Consider the following 17,278-nt stretch of genomic DNA (forward strand, 5'->3'; position numbering starts at 1 on the left):
TGTCGTATCGGGTGAATGGTGGCCATTATTGCTGTCAACAAAGAGTCCGTCTATGCTGCATCGTGTTAGAGGCTTTTATTAAAATCACGAGGTTACAGCATAAATGACAGGTGACATGACACCCGGAGAACGACGCCTCCGAATGGCTGCTCGTTCTGACGTCCTCTTCGTTTAACCCCCCTATTTATAAACAATGAAACTCCCTCTTCTGGCCAATCACCAGTCTCCCCTGTCTACAACACACTTCCGGTCTGTTGTATTTGGCGTCACACCCAAAACATTCCCTCTTGATACTAACACAAACACCATTCCATTTCTTCATGAAAAACATTTAACAAAGGCATAATCTTCAGATTCTATAGTAGAAAGAGGAGTGGAAGGCCCTGGTGCACAACTGAGCAAGAGGACACATACATTAGAGTGTCTAGTTTGAGAAACAGACGCCTCACAGGTCCTCAACTGGCAGCTTCATTAAATAGTACCCGCAAAACACCAGTCTCAACGTCAACAGTGAAGAGGCGACCCCGGGATGCTGACCTCAGCTGGTAGAGCACGGCGCTTGTAACGCCAAGGTAGTGGGTTCGATCCCCGGGACCACCCATACACAAAAATGTATGCACGCACGACTGTAAGTCGCTTTGGATAAAAGCGTCTGCTAAATGGCATATTATTATTATTATTTAAAAAGTCATATCTCAGACTGGCCAATAAAAATAAAAGATTAAGATGGGCAAAAGAACACAGACACTGGACAGAGGAAGATTGGAAAAAAGTGTTATGGACAGACAAATCGAAGTTTGAGGTGTTTAGATCACAAAGAAGAACATTTGTGAGACGCAGACCAAATTAAAAGATGCTGGAGGAGTGCTTGATGCCATCTGTCAAGCATGGTGGAGGCAATGTGATGGTCTGGGGGTGCTTTGGTGGTGGTAAAGTGGGAGATTTGTACAGGGTAAAAGGGATCTTGAAGAAGGAAGGCTATCACTCCATTTTGCAACGCCATGCCATACACTGTGGGCGGCGCTTGATTGGAGCCAATTTCCTCCTACAACAGGACAATGACCCAAAGCACAGCTCCAAACTATGCAATAACTATTTAGGCAAGAAGCAGTCAGCTGGTATTCTGTCTATAATTGAGTGGCTAGCACAGTCACCGGATCTCAACCCTATTGAGCTGTTATGGGAGCAGCTTGACCGTATGGTACGTAAGAAGTGCCCATCAAGCCAATTCAACTTGTGGTAGGTGCTTCAGGAAGCATGGGGTGAAATCTCTTCAGTTTACCTTAACAAATTGACAAATGCCAAAGGTCTGCAAGGCTGTAATTGCTGCAAATGGAGGATTCTTTGACGAAAGCAAAGTTTGAAGACACAATTATTATTTCAATTAAAAATCATGATTTCTAACCTTGTCAATGACTACATTTCCTATTTCTTTATTTTTACTATTTTCTACATTGTAGAATAATAGTGAAGACATCATGTAGTAACCAAAAAAGTGTTTAAAAAAATCAAAATACATGTTATATTTGAGATTCTTCAAATAGCCACCCTTTGCCTTGATGACAGCTTTGCACACTCTTGAAATTCTCTCAACCATCTTCATGAGGTAGTCACCTGGAATGCATTTCAATTAACAGGTGTGCCTTCTTAAAAGTTAATTTGTGGAATTTCTTTCCTATTTAATGTGTTTGAGCCAATCAGTTGTGTTGTGACATGGTAGGGGGGGTATTCAGAAGATAGCCCTATTTGGTAAAAGACCAAGTCCATATTATGGCAAAGAGAAACGACAGTCCATCATTACTTTAAGACATGAAGGCCAGTTAACACGGAACATTTCAAGAACTTTGAACGTTTCTTCAAGTGCAGTGGCAAAAATCATCAAGCTCTATGATGAAACTGGCTCTCATGAGGACCGCCACAGGAATGGAAGACCCAGAGTTACCTCTGCTGCAGAGGATAAGTTCATTAGAGTTACCAGCCTTAGGAATTGCAGCCCAAATAAATGCTTCACAGAGTTCAAGTAACAGACATCTCAACATCATCTGTTCAGAGGAGACTGTGTGAATCAAGCCTTCATGGTCGAATTGCTGAAAAGAACCCATTACTAAAAGACCCCAATAATAAGAAGAGACTTGCTTGGGCCAAGAAACATCAGAGATGGACATTAGACCGGAGGAAATGTGTCCGTTGGTCTGGAGTCCAAATGTGAGATTTCTGGTCCCAACCGCCTTGTCTTTGTGAGACGCGGTGTGGGTGAACGGATGATCTCCGCATGTGTATTTCCCACCGTAAAGCATTTAGGAGGTGGTGTTTTGGTGTGGGGGTGCTTTGCTGGTGACACTGTCTGTGATTTATTTAGAGTTCAAGGCACACTTAACCAGCATGGCTACCACAGCATTCTGCTGCGATACGCCATCCCACCTTGTTTGGGCTTAGTGGGACTATCATTTGTTTTTCAACAGGACAATGACCCAACACACCTCCAGGCTGTGTAAGGGCTATTTTACCAAGAAGGAGAGTGATGGAGTGCTGCATCAGATTACCTGGCCTCCACAATCCCCCGACCTCAACCCAATTGAGATGGTTTGGGATGAGTCGGACGGCAGAGTGAAGGAAAAGCAGCCAACAAGTGCTCAGTATATGTGGGAACTCCTTCAAGACTGTTGGAAAAGCATTCCAGGTGAAGCTGGTTGAGAGAATGCCAAGAGTGTGCATCATCAAGGCAAAGGATGGCTATTTGAAGAATCTCAAATATAAAATATATTTTGATTTGTTTAACACTTTTTGGTTTACTACATGATTCCATATGTGTTATTTCATAGTTTTGATGTCTTCACTATTATTCTACAATGTAATAAATAGTAAAAAGAAAGTAAAACCCTTGAATGAGTAGGTGTGTCCAAACTTTTGCCTGGTAGTGTAAATCAAGTATGCCCAGTTTATCATTTATCGACTGTAACAGATCGGTTTCCACCCTTACCAATCCGGATGGTGAAAAGGATCAATTTTCTGTGTCCAAATCCTTGGGGGATTGGTTCTCCATGTTTACTCAGTCATGTTTGGGTGTTGATTGTTTTGGTGTCCCCCAGGGCTCAGTTCTAGGCTCTCTCCTATTCTCTCTATACACCAAGTCACTTGGCTCTGTCATATCCTCACATGGTCTCTCCTATCATTGCTACGCAGACAACACACAGTTAATTTTCTCCTTTCCCCATTCCGATAACCAGGTGGCGAATCGCATCTCTGCATGTCTGGCAGACATATCGGTGTGGATGTCGGATCACCACCTCAAGCTGAACCTCGGCAAGACGGAGCTGCTCTTCCTCCCGGGGAAGGACTGCCCGCTCCATGATCTCGCCATCACGGTTGACAACTCCATTGTGTCCTCCCAGAGTGCAAAGAACCTTGGCGTGACCCTGGACAACACCCTGTCGTTCTCCGCTAACATCAAAGCGGTGACCCGATCCTGCAGGTTCATGCTCTACAACATTCGCAGAGTACGACCCTACCTTACACAGAAAGCGGCACAGGTCCTAATCCAGGCACTTGTCCTCTCCCATCTGTATTACTGTAACTCGCTGTTGGCTGGGCTCCCTGCCTGTGCCATTAAACCCCTACAACTTATTCAGAACGCTGCAGCCCGTCTGGTGTTCAACCTTCCCAAGTTCTCTCATGTCACCCCGCTCCTCCGCACACTCCACTGAATTCCAGTTGAAGCTCGCATCTACTACAAAACCATGGTGCTTGCCTACAGAGCTGTGAGGGGAACGGCACCTCCTTACCTTCAGGCTCTGATCAGACCCTACACCCAAACGAGGGCACTACGTTCATCCACCTCTGGCCTGCTAGCCCCCCTACCTCTACGGAAGCACAGTTTCCGCTCAGCCCAGTCAAAGCTATTCGCTGCTCTGGCACACCAATGGTGGAACAAGCTCCCCCACGACGCCAGGGCAGCGGAGTCCCTGACCACCTTCCGGAGACACTTGAAACCCTACCTCTTTAAGGAATACCTGGAATAGTCTAACAGTAATCCTTCTACACCGCCCCTCCCCGAGTGGTGGTTGTCCCACTGGCTATCCTAAGTTGAATGCACAAATGTGTAAGTCGCTCTGGATAAGAGCGTCTGCTAAATGACTTAAATGTTAAATATTGCTCGATACGTTTCTCTAGCCTTATAATTTGTTTTGTGTTATCCATATTGAAGGTTATTACCCACGAGTATGTGGAGTTAAGTGCTAATATTTAGTCAAACGTACAGATATTGAATATTACGTGTTTATCTTGACGTGATCTGCACCGCTGTGTTCAGTCCGCCATCTTTAAGCCACACCTGATCTTGTCTTATCTTACCGTTGTCGCTGTTGACTGTATTTCAGGGCTGTCTTCAATGTTCACGTGGTTCTAGCTTTAGCAATGCAATACGTACAGTATATGGCAATATAAGAGCCCAGAAATGTGAGAATCACTCTTGTAGGCTGGGCAGGGCACAAATGAAGAGAGCAGAAGGAAAAATAAGAGAAGTTGGGAGGGGGGAGGGGGTTTAAAGAGCTACTGTCCAATCAAGTGGGCTTGTGTTGCATCTTCTCTGAGCACAAAACAGGATGTATTGTATTGACATCTAAAGTGGAGTGTGATTGAATACTCTTTCTTGATATCAGATAAGCATGTTCACTTGTTAACCCATAACAAGGACGTTTTATTTCCCATTGTTAAGTCATGAGGAGTCTTGCTACTCTTCAAAAGTACTGTTTTTCACAGCATACTCATATGTTCATAATTCTCATTATATGTTTTGATATATTTGTTAATATATTTAGTGAGCTGTGTTGTCAACAACAGGGCTCTATAGTATCTGTTTGTGTTATCTCGATTGTTCTGTTACTCTTTCTCTAAATGGATTTGTGAGATGTTTTCGATTACATCTTTCCATGCCTTGTCCACACCATTAGCTCAATAAATTATTAGGAGATATTCATAATGGAGATTATAGCCAGGACTCATTATGGGAATGATCAGGACAGGACGCATCCCCTTGTAAGATATTTGTTGATGGGATTTAGAGTGAGTGGATTTCCTGGATCCCATTCCCTGATGAGAAATAAAAGAGAACCACACCTTGATTATTACTACAGGGGACAATGATGATTACAGATGGAGGAAGAAAAAAGCTGAGAACCAAAAGCTTTGAGCAAAATTGAGAAAGAACATTTACACACCTTCGTACAGTTGGCAACACCGATTAACAGCACATTGCAGCTCTCTGGAACTTAACAAAAACAATTTGTAGATCTTTTATGTTTACTGGACTCCCAATTACATATTGCTCATAAGTATTCCCCTGTTGGATAGGCTATTTACATCCATGGGTACTAGTTTCCCAGGAAGAGACTTACTGTCTTACATAAAGCCTTTCAATATTCCCCTTGTCTCCTGAGCCTACACCTTGGAACTCATTTCTTGCCATAGTGTGACATCAAAACCTACACGCAAAAACAATCTGGAAAAAATGCTCAAGAATAGAGTTTTAATGAAAAACTTTAATTCCAGTAAGTTACATCCTTTACTTGAGATCTTGAAAGATGCCTCAAGGGTTGCATGTGTGACCTCTGTTAATGTCATTTTCTTCTTACATCTGCAGAGCGGCAAATACAATGAATAGGGCCATGTAAAGAATTCTCTAATAACAAATTGGCCAGCATTTAGGTAAAATGAATAAAGGAATATTGACCCAGTTAACTAAATAATGTATATCACATATAGTATATGGGTCAGGCCAGCTATATAAAATTACCAATAATTCCAGATAGTTAACCAGCTTTTAACCCCTACTTGCAAGGGAAGACATATTCTGTCTCTGCCTGGTCATCTGAATAAAACCAAAAATACAGGTAAGTCTAAGTAAACGAACACAGGTTAACCAAATGTTACTAAAAAGAAGAGGGAAAAATAAATCTTGGGGAAAGTTAAATATAAACTTACTTGGCTGGTAGTAGTCGTAGATCTTGACCACCGCAGGCTTTACATTCTGTACTGGGAGCTCCTGTATGATGTCCAGGGTGTGGTTGAAAGGTAGGAATAGTGACGGTAACTGTTGGGAGAAAAAAAAAGCATTTTGGTTACAAGTATTTAAACCCTCCAAGCAGAAGTGTAATTTCAGCTTTGCTGACATTGAAGGACATTCCACACAAATTAATTCCATTACATTGAGTGTTATGTGCACTGTTTCAAACTGATGGATGGTTTGGTCTCACCTCTCTCAAGTACATTAACACATGGTCATCTTTAGTATCGACACGATCCACTAGAAGTGAACCTCTCAGCTGTGAAGACAAGCCATTCACTGATCATTCATATTGCATCGACAATGTTGTAACTTTAATGGGTTACAGAGTTAATGTTTACTGTTAATTCATTGAGCTGTATATAAATATATTTTTATTTTACAGTTATTTACATATTGTATATACAATAGTAATTGTATTAGAATTCATGTGATGGAGATTGAATGAACTACAGTATGTACATATTTCTGTTGTATTGGTTAGTATTGGATTACGCTATTGACTGCAAATACCAGAATGCCTTGCGACAGGAAGTAACAAAAATGGGAACGCGCCAGTTATGTACAAGTGACAAGTGATTATCCTAGCAACTTTCTTTTATTGTTTTTTAGAATCTAACGTGGCAAAATTTAACGTGAACCAGTATTATTACAAAAAAATAAGCTTTCATCTTACAACCGACGTCCCGAGTCATTACTTTGAAGATAGTTATTCTATAGAAAAAAAAGGTCAGTATCAGAAAGGCTCACAGATGAGAGGCAAGAGCTACATGGAAAAAGGTCACAGGTAACACCATAAACGTATGTTATTTAAAAAACTCACCCTCCCCAAAGACTCTGGGGCAAAACCAGACAGCATTTTCAAATCCACTATAATCATATTGGTGGTCAGCTCCTTTCCATGATATCTGTGAAAGCAAAGAGATGCCTGTGATATCAAAGTTTGATTTTGATAAACAATAAACAAACTAATTAAACTAGTTTGATTATTTTAGCCATAAAAAGACCAGGTTGCCTGATATGTTTTCAAACTGTTACTGATCAAAGCCTAAGTAGAAACCAGTGGAGGCTGCTGAGGGGAGGACGGCTCATAATAATGGCTGGAATGGAATTGCATCAAACAGCTGGAAACCATGTGTTTGATGTATTTGATACAATTCCACCTATTCCGCTCCAGCCATTACCACGAGCCCGTTCTCGCCAATTAAGGTGCCACCAACCTTTCCAATAGGAAACCAAGTAATTTGGGTCAAGTCCATTCTGGAAGACATGCTCCATAATAACACTTTGGAGTGTCATTGATAAACGTATTGAAAGAATGCTTTTGGTGAATGCAAATGGCCATTCATTCTTACTGAGATTGAAGTTTTAGCGTGACTCTGGGTCTCAAAGAGTTGCTGTTGCAGTCGACCTCTGGCTTCACCTTGATGCTGAGCGTTGTGCTGTCAGTAGGAGTAGGGATGTTGTAGTGGAGCGCCACCTGGGAAAGAAAAATAGAAAAAGTCAGGAGAGGCTTCTTCAATCAACAGTCTGGGCTCTGGATATCTGTATGATGGTTACTTCAATTCTTCAATTGTAACCATTGAGTCTTGAATAATATAACAATGGTTCTTGAGGAGTTACATTTCCCCAGCCCCATCCCTCAGCTCATAGGAGGTTGGTGGCACCTTAATTGGGGAGGACAGGCTCGTGGTAATGGCTGGAGCGGCATTAGTGGAATGGTAGCAAATACATCAAACACATGGTGTCCATGTGTTTGATGCTATTCCATTTGCTCTGTTCCACCCATTATTATGTGTCGTCCTCCCCTCAGCAGCCTCCACTGCCTCAGTTGTATACCAAATCAAGTGGCACAGGGCTGCTGTTTTGCAGAAAAAACATTCCCAGACTGTAGCTTTAGAAATAGATTAAACCATATTTTGGCAACATAGGATTGGGAGGAGAGATGTGTATTCACTGACCTGCACTGAGGCACAAGCACTATCCTTCACTTCCACACTGTACTTCCCTTCTGTGTCCTGCAGCACCCTCTCCTGGTAGAGAAGCTTGTTGTTTTGGTTAACTTCGAAAAGGTGCTGTCCCCCACTGGGAGACTGTACTGTCACTGTGCTGGTGCCCTCTCTACTGAACATCCTGGTGGAGTAGAGAGCTAGGCCCTGGAGGGCCACCACTGTGTCCTAAACACCAATAGAACACAGCCAAATATGTTCAAAAAGAATGAAACTATCACATTATACAGAAAGGGTAGATTTTTACATTGGTCAGTTCCTAGAGTGACTATTTCCCATTTCCATCCATTATGATTTCTAGGCTCCATTTCAGTGGAAGTTAGACTCATCAGGCTTGACATGACAAGAAGCACATACATGCCTGTGGTCTGGTAAAAGTCAAGGTAATAATGCCTCATTACTAGTGCACAGTTCAGGGTGCCATTTCGGAACAGAGGTGTTTTGGAAGTATACCTGTGTGGAGGAGAAGCCTCCGTAGGCGTTCTGCTGCCTCACCAGCCACCTGACGATGCGGGAGGCGTAGCCCAGGTCAGTGGTAGACAGAGGGGAGCCATTGAGGGAAGCCAGCAGAATGTAGGAGCTGATCTCCACTGCCAGGGAGGCTGAGGTCTCTGAGGAGGTTTGAGTCCAGTGCAGGAGACCCCCTGAGGGACGAGGAGTGCGCGCGCGCGCACACACACACACACACACACAAACTGACACAAACACACACAGACACAAACACACACAAACACACAGAGAGAGAAAATAGGGGCTAGCTTATTCATCACTATACAGGATACACAGTTCTTCTCTGACCCCCACAATGAATTTTTGGACAAAAACTGAGTTCAAATTGTATTTGTGTTCTATAAAATGCTTTGGGTGTTTGATTGAGCCTATTTAGAGAGCCAGACTATTTAATCCATTGACTAACTCTATTAAGTCATGATAGCACAAACAGATCTTGGACCAGGATATGTCTCACCCTCTTGTAATGCGATCGTGTCCAGGTGCTGCAGAAGCTGGGCCCGGGTCTCCATGTCCCCTGCCAGGGTAAAGGTGTAGGCCAGCAGAGCAGTAGTGTAGGTGTTGGACAAATCACTGGTGGAGTTCCTCAGGCAAGACAAGCTGCCATACACAACAGGATCCTGGAGCACAGAATAACAGCGCAACACGTTAAGAGACATGTTTTTTTTGTTGTTGTTTTTTTAACCTTTATTTAACCAGGTAAGCCAGTTGAGAACAAGTTCTCATTTACAACTGCGACCTGGCCAAGATAAAGCAAAGCAGTGCGATAAAAACAACAACACAGAGTTACATATGGGGTAAAACAAAACATAAATTCTAAAATACAACAGAAAATATATATACAGTGTGTGCAAATGTAGCAAGTTATGGAGGTAAGGAAATAAATAGGCCATTGTGCAAAATAATTACAATTAGTATTAACACTGGAATGATAGATGTGCAAGAGATGATGTTCAAATAGATATACTGGGGTGCAAATTAGCAAAATAAATAACAATATGGGGATGAGGTAGTTGGGTGGGCTAATTTCAGATGGGCTGTGTACAGGTGCAGTGATCGGTAAGGTGCTCTGACAACTGATGCTTAAAGTTAGTGAGGGAGATAAGTGTTTCCAGCTTCAGAGATTTTTGCAATTTGTTCCAGTCATTGGCAGCAGAGAACTGGAAGGAATGGCGGCCAAAGGAGGTGTTGGCTTTGGGGATGACCAGTGAGATATACCTGCTGGAGCGCATACTACGGGTGGGTGTTGCTATGGTGACCAATGAGCTAAGATAAGGCGGGGATTTGCCTAGCAGTGATTTATAGATAGCCTGGAGCATGTGGGTTTGGCGACGAATATGTAGTGAGGACCAGCCAACAAGAGCGTACAGGTCACAGTGGTGGGTAGTATATGGGGCTTTGGAGACAAAACGGATGGCACTGTGATAGACTACATCCAATTTGCTGAGTAGAGTGTTGGAGGCTATTTTGTAAATTACATCGCCGAAGTCAAGGATCGGTAGGATAGTCAGTTTTACGAGGGCATGTTTGGCAGCATGAGTGAAGGAGGCTTTGTTGCGAAATAGGAAACCGATTCTAGATTTAACTTTGGATTGGAGATTCTTAATGTGAGTCTGAAAGGAGAGTTTACAGTCTAACCAGACACCTAGGTATTTGTAGTTGTCCACATACTCTAGGTCAGACCCGTCGAGAGTAGTGATTCTAGTCGGGTAGGCGGGTGCCAGCAGCGTTCGATTGAAGAGCATGCATTTAGTTTTACTAGTGTTTAAGAGCCGTTGGAGGCTACTGAAGGAGTGTTGTATGGCATTAAAGCTCGTTTGGAGGTTTGTTAACACAGTGTCCAATGAAGGGCCAGATGTATACAAAATGGTGTCGTCCGCGTAGAGGTGGATCTGAGAGTCACCAGCAGCAAGAGCGACATCATTGATATACACGGAGAAAAGAGTCGGCCCAAGAATTGAACCCTGTGGCACCCCCATAGAGACTGTCATAGGTCCAGACAACAGGCCCTCCGATTTGACACATTGAACTCTATCTGAGAAGTAATTGGTGAACCAGGCGAGGCAGTCATTTGAGAAACCAAGGCTATTTAGTCTGCCAATAAGAATACGGTGGTTGACAGAGTCGAAAGCCTTGGCCAGGACGATGAAGACGGCTGCACAGTACTGTCTATTATCGATCACGGTTATAATATCATTTAGGACCTTGAGCGTGGCTGAAGTGCACCCATGACCAGCTCGGAAACCGGATTGCATAGCGGAGAAGGTACGGTGGGATTCGAAATGGTCGGTGTGTCACGAGTTACAAAGCCAGAACCCAGAAGCAGACCAGGACAAGGTAAGTTGAAACGAAGGTGAGTGTTTATTTACAAATTCAAGAGTGATGCTGAATAATCCAGGGAACAGAGCGGGCGGCGTTGATTAGTTGTTGGGGGTGCAGTGGTTGATCCAATCATGGCTCGGCAGCCGCCGACCACCAGGCAGAGGTTGGATGAAGGTTCCGGACGAGTGATGTTCATGGCTAACGATCATGCAGGGAATGGATGTTAGGCCAGAGCCTAAGAAGGGTGATGATCAGGACCAGGTGTGCAGATTGCTGATGGGATGCAGGTGCGGAAATCAAGAGAGCTCCCGCCTAGCAACGTTGCCCGGCAACCAGGCAGGGAGCGTTCCAGAACCCTCGGGAAACTGGAGATCACGAGCAGAAAAACTAGTACACAGACCGGACCCGACTCAGACTGCCGGGATCGTTACAGTACCCCCCTCCGACGAACGCCACCGGGCGGACTCCCGGAGCGCCAGGATGGAGGCGGTAGAAGTCACGGATGAGGTCAGCATCTAGGATCTGTCGCCGCGGAATCCAACTCCTCTCTTCAGGACCATACCCCTCCCAGTCCACGAGATACTGGAAACCCCGGCCCCGCCGTCTGGAATCCATGATGCGTCGCACCGTGTAGGCAGGACCACCTCCGATCATCCGAGGAGGAGGAGGAGGAGGCGGAGGAGGCAACAGAGGACTGAGGAAAACAGGCTTGAGGCAGGAGACATGAAAGGTGGGATGGACTCTGAGCGTCCTCGGGAGTTTGAGTCGAACTGCCACCGGATTGATCACCTTCTCCACCACAAACGGACCAATGAACTTCGGTAACAACTTCCTAGACTCAGTCCGTAAAGGAAGATCCCGTGTGGCCAACCAGACCCTATCTCCGATGGTATAGGTGGGAGCGGGGATCCGGCGACGATTCGCCTGGAGCTGATACCGGTCCGAAACTCTAAGGAGTGCCTTTCTGGCCCGATGCCAGGTCCGGTGGCAACGACGAATATGGGCCTGAACAGAAGGCACTGAGAGCTCCTTCTCCTGAGAAGGGAACAAGGGAGGTTGGTAGCCATACAGGCACTGGAAGGGAGACATCCCAGTGGCAGATGTAGGGAGAGTATTGTGGGCATACAACCCAAGGCAACTGAGAGACCCAGGAGGTGGGGTTGGAAGAGGCCAGGCAGCGTAGCGTGGATTCCATCTTCTGGTTGGCTCTCTCCGCCTGACCATTAGATTGGGGGTGAAAACCAGATGTGAGACTGACTGTAGCTCCAATGGCCAAACAGAAGGACTTCCAGACAGCAGAGGTAAACTGAGGGCCACGGTCGGAAACGATATCACTGGGCAAACCGTGGACCCTGAAAACCTCCCTAACCAGGATCTCGGACGTCTCCGAGGCAGAGGGAAGCTTGGCAATTGGCACAAAGTGGGCGAACTTGCTGAATCTGTCCACGATAGTCAGAACGACCGTGTTCCCCTCAGAAGCGGGCAACCCAGTGACAAAGTCCAGGGGCCAGATGCGACCATGGTCGCCGGGGAATAGGAAGGGGGTGAAGTAGTCCAGAGCTGGGCCGATTGGTACTCTTATTCTGCGCACACACTGGACAGGCAGCAACATAACCCCGAGTATCCTCGGCGATGGCAGGCCACCAAAACGTCTGCGAAGAAACGCCATCGTCCGAGCCACGCCAGGGTGACAAGCCATCTTGCTGGCGTGGGACCATTTGAGGACCGCAGGACGAACCGACTCAGGCACAAACAACCGACCGGGTGGACCGTTACGGGACCGGGCTGCGTCCGAAGGGGCGCCATCACCTCCTCCTCAATCTTCCACCTAACAGCTCCCACGACGCAGTTCCGGGGGAGAATTGTCTCGGTCTTGGACCCACTCTCCTCCGTCTTGGAGAACATCCGAGACAAGGCGTCCGCCTTGCCGTTCTTAGATCCAGGTCGGAACGTCAGGGAAAAATTGAATCGTCCGAAAAACAACGACCACCTGGCCTGACGGGAGTTGGAGACGTCTAGCCGATTGCACGTAAGCAAGATTCTTGTGGTCAGTCCAGACAATAAACGGTTGCTCCGCCCCCTCCAACCAGTGGCGCCACTCCTCCAAGGCAAGTTTCACCGCGAGAAGCTCCCGGTTACCCACATCGTAATTCCTCTCCGCAGGCGAAAGGCGGCGAGAGTAGTAGGCGCAGGGATGGAGTTTACTGTCCGTGGAGCATCGCTGCGACAGGATGGCGCCAACTCCCACATCAGACGCGTCCACTTCAACGACGAACTGACGGGCCGTGTCCGGTTGAGAGAGAATCGGTGCGTTGGTGAATCGCCTCTTCAAATCCAGAAACGCTCGATCCGCCTCCGGATTCCACTTGAAGCTCCTGATACTGGAAGTCAAGGCAGTTAACGGAGCGGCCACACGGCTGTAATCCCGGATGAAGCTGCGGTAGAAATTCGCAAACCCCAAAAATCTCTGGAGCTGCAATCTCGTACCGGGCTGGGCCCATTCCAGAACCGCTCTAACCTTCTCCTGGTCCATCCTAATCTCTCCCCTGGAGATGATGTACCCGAGAAAGGATGTCGTGTGGGCGTGAAACTCGCACTTCTCGGCCTTCACGAACAGGCGATTCTCCAACAATCGCTGCAGAACCTGCCGGACATGCTGGACGTGGTCGGAAGGTTCCTTCGAGAAGATCAGAATGTCATCCAGGTAAACAAACACAAAGAGACCGATCATATCTCTCAGGGACGTCGTTCACCATACTCTGGAATACCGCTGGAGCATTGGTCAGTCCAAACGGCATCACCTGATACTCGAAGTGACCCATCGGTGTATTGAAACCCGTCAACCACTCGTCTCCCTCTCTGATCCGGACCATGTGATACGCATTGCGTAGGTCTAGCTTGGTGAACACCGTAGCACCCTGTAAGGAGTCGAAGGCAGAACTCATCAAGGGCAGGGGATACTTGTTCTTGACCGTGATGTCATTCAACCCCCGATAATCAATACACGGTCGAAGAGAGCCATCCTTCTTACCCACAAAGAAGAATCCTGCCCCCAGGGGTGATGACGAGGACGAACGAGACCAGCAGCTAGGGACTCCTTGATGTAGGTCTCCAAAGCCTCACGTTCAGGGCGGGAGATACTGTATAACCTTCCCTTGGGGTAGACAGCTCCAGGGAACAGGTTGATGGCACAATCATATGGTCGGTGGGGAGGGAGTGACAGAGCCTTCTGCTTACTGAACACTTCCCCCAAATCGTGATATGTCTCGGGGAACCAGGGACAAATCTGGGGGTTTAGCCTCAATCACCTGACTGGGAACCGAATGGGGACAGGCAGTCTTGAGACAGTTAGCATGACAATCAAGGCTCCAACTCGTTACCTTGCCCGTCACCCAATCGAACGTGGGATTGTGTTCCTTCAGCCAGGGGTATCCAAGGACCAGAGGAACATGGGAAGACGGCAGAATGAAGAATGAAATCATCTCCGAATGATTCCCCGACAACAGCATCTTAACCGGTTCAGTCCTCATCGTGATACGTGCCAGACTACTGCCGTTCAGAGTGGTCGCTTCAATGGCTTCCGGCAATTGCTCCTTGGAAAGCCCCAGCTGTTCCACCAACTCGGCATCAAGAAAGCTTCCATCGGCACCTGAATCGATAAAAGCGTTAATCGCTAAGCTCTGATTCCTGTTCACAAGGGTAGCCGGGAAACGGGGTCTGACAGAGGTATTGAGAGGTCGAAACTGGCTCGCTAAAAGTCCTCCCAACTTTAGCGAGCCGCGCAGTTTGACGACCGCCGGGAACAGGTGGCGAGGTAATGTCCCGAACCACCACAGTAGAGGCAACAGTTAGTCCTACGTCTGAGTTGGCGTTCCTCCTTGGTTAACCCGTGCCGCCCTACTTGCATTGGTTCAGAATCGGGAGACAGGACCTCTCCACTAATCCTGTGTGGTGGACGATGATCGACGTATTCTGGTCCAATCCCCGACCCGACTGGAACCTGAGAAGCTGATCGATTGGACGGACCCCATTGCTTCTCCCTCCTTCGCTCTCGGACTCGATTATCCACCCGAATAGACAAGGCTACCAAGCTGTCCAGGTCACTAGGCTCCGGATAGGAGATCAACTCATCCTTGAGCTGCTCCGACAGACCCTGGTAAAAGGCCGCTTGCAGAGACTCCTCATTCCACCCACTCTCCACAGCCAACGTCTTGAACTCGATCACGAAGTCGGCCACGCTGCGAGTTCCTTGGTGAAGCGAAAACAGGCGCCTAGCTGCGTCCCTCCCTCGGACGGAATGGTCGAAGAGCTTCCTCATCTCGGCCGTGAACCCCTGGTATGAAGCCATGCAGGGGTCTTGTCGTTCCCAAACGGCTGAAGCCCACTCCAGCGCTCGACCACGCAGCAACTCAATCACAAAGGCTATCCTAGCCTTGTCTGTGGCATAAGAGTAGGGCTGTAGATCGAACACTAACCCACACTGCATAAGGAAAGAACGGCATCTTCCCAGCTCCCCCTCATATTTATCCGGCGTCGGAACCTTGGGCTCACGGAAGGACACAGCTCCAGACGCGGCAGGTGAGATGGGTGAAACCGGTAGTAGATCCTCCACCGGAAACTTGCGCTGGTTCTGGACCTCCGTCAGACCGGTAGAAAGGTTCCGAACTGCCAACGCGATCTCCTGTAGCTCCGTGCTATGATGGCCCAACATCTTCTCCTGATGGGTAATGGCATGGCGAACAGAGTCCAGGTCCGCTGGGTTCATTACTGGCCGGATCGTTCTGTCACGAGTTACAAAGCCAGAACCCAGAAGCAGACCAGGACAAGGTAAGTTGAAACGAAGGTGAGTGTTTATTTACAAATTCAAGAGTGATGCTGAATAATCCAGGGAACAGAGCGGGCGGCGTTGATTAGTTGTTGGGGGTGCAGTGGTTGATCCAATCATGGCTCGGCAGCCGCCGACCACCAGGCAGAGGTTGGATGAAGGTTCCGGACGAGTGATGTTCATGGCTAACGATCATGCAGGGAATGGATGTTAGGCCAGAGCCTAAGAAGGGTGATGATCAGGACCAGGTGTGCAGATTGCTGATGGGATGCAGGTGCGGAAATCAAGAGAGCTCCCGCCTAGCAACGTTGCCCGGCAACCAGGCAGGGAGCGTTCCAGAACCCTCGGGAAACTGGAGATCACGAGCAGAAAAACTAGTACACAGACCGGACCCGACTCAGACTGCCGGGATCGTTACACGGTGATCTGTTTGTTAACTTGGCTTTCAAAAACTTTCGAAAGGCAGGGCAGGATGGATATAGGTCTGTAACAGTTTGGATCTAGAGTGTCACCCCCATTGAAGAGGGGGATGACCGCGGCAGCTTTCCAATCTCTGGGGATCTCAAACATTACGAAAGAGAGGTTGAACAGGCTAGTAATAGTGGTTTCGACAATTTCGGCGGCTAGTTTTAGAAAGAAAGGGTCCAGATTGTCTAGCCCAGATGATTTGTAGGGGTCCAGATTTTGCAGCTCTTTCATAACATCAGCTGTCTGAATTTGTGTGAAGGAGAAGCGGGGGGGCATGGGCAAGTTGCAGCGGAGGGTGCAGAGCTGGTGGCCGGGGTAGTGGTAGCAGGTGGAAAGCATGGCCAGCCATAGCAAAATGCTTGTTGAAATTCTCGATTATCGGTGGTGATAGTGTTTCCTAGCCTCAGTGCAGTGGGCAGCTGGGAGGAAGTGCTCTTATTCTCCATGGACTTTACAGTGTCCCAAACCTTTTTGGAGTTAATGCTACAGGATGCAAATTTCTGTTTGAAAAAGTTAGCCTTTGCTTTCCTAACTGCTTGTGTCTATTGGTTCCTAACTTCCCTGAAAAGTTGCATATCGCGGGGGCTATTTGATGCTAATGCATTACGCCACAGGATGTTTTTGTGCTGTTTAAGGGCAGTCAAGTCTTAGGAGAACCAGGGGCTATATCTGTTCTTAGTTCTGTATTTTTTGAATGGGGCATGTTTATTTAAGATTGAGAGGAAATTACTTTTAAAGAACAACCAGGCATCCTCTACTGACGGAATGAGATCTATATCCATCCAGGATACCTGGGCCAGGTCAATTAGGAAGGCCTGCTCGCTGAAATGTTTTAGGGAGCGTTTGACAGTGATAAGGGGTGGTCGTTTGACCGCAGACCCATTACGGACGCAGGCAATAAGGCAGTGATCGCTGAGATCCTGGTTGAAGACAGCGGAGGTGTATTTAGAGGGTAAGCTAGTCAGGATGATATCTATGAGGGTACCCATGTTTACGGATTTAGGGTTGTACCTGGTAGGTTTGTTGATAATTTGTGTGAGATTGAGGGCATCTAGTTTGGATTGTAGGATGGCCGGGGTGTTA

The 17,278-nt window shown here is 47.0% G+C and overlaps 1 pseudogene; it reads right to left on the bottom strand.

Moving 5' to 3' along the window:
- Positions 1-5,517: 5,517 nt before the first annotated feature.
- LOC121567566 overlaps positions 5,518-17,278 on the bottom strand; it is a 192,775-nt pseudogene continuing 181,014 nt past the window's right edge.

The sequence above is a fragment of the Coregonus clupeaformis genome, chromosome 6 (assembly GCF_020615455.1).
Source record: "Coregonus clupeaformis isolate EN_2021a chromosome 6, ASM2061545v1, whole genome shotgun sequence".
In the NCBI taxonomy this organism is placed as follows: Eukaryota; Metazoa; Chordata; class Actinopteri; order Salmoniformes; family Salmonidae; genus Coregonus; species Coregonus clupeaformis.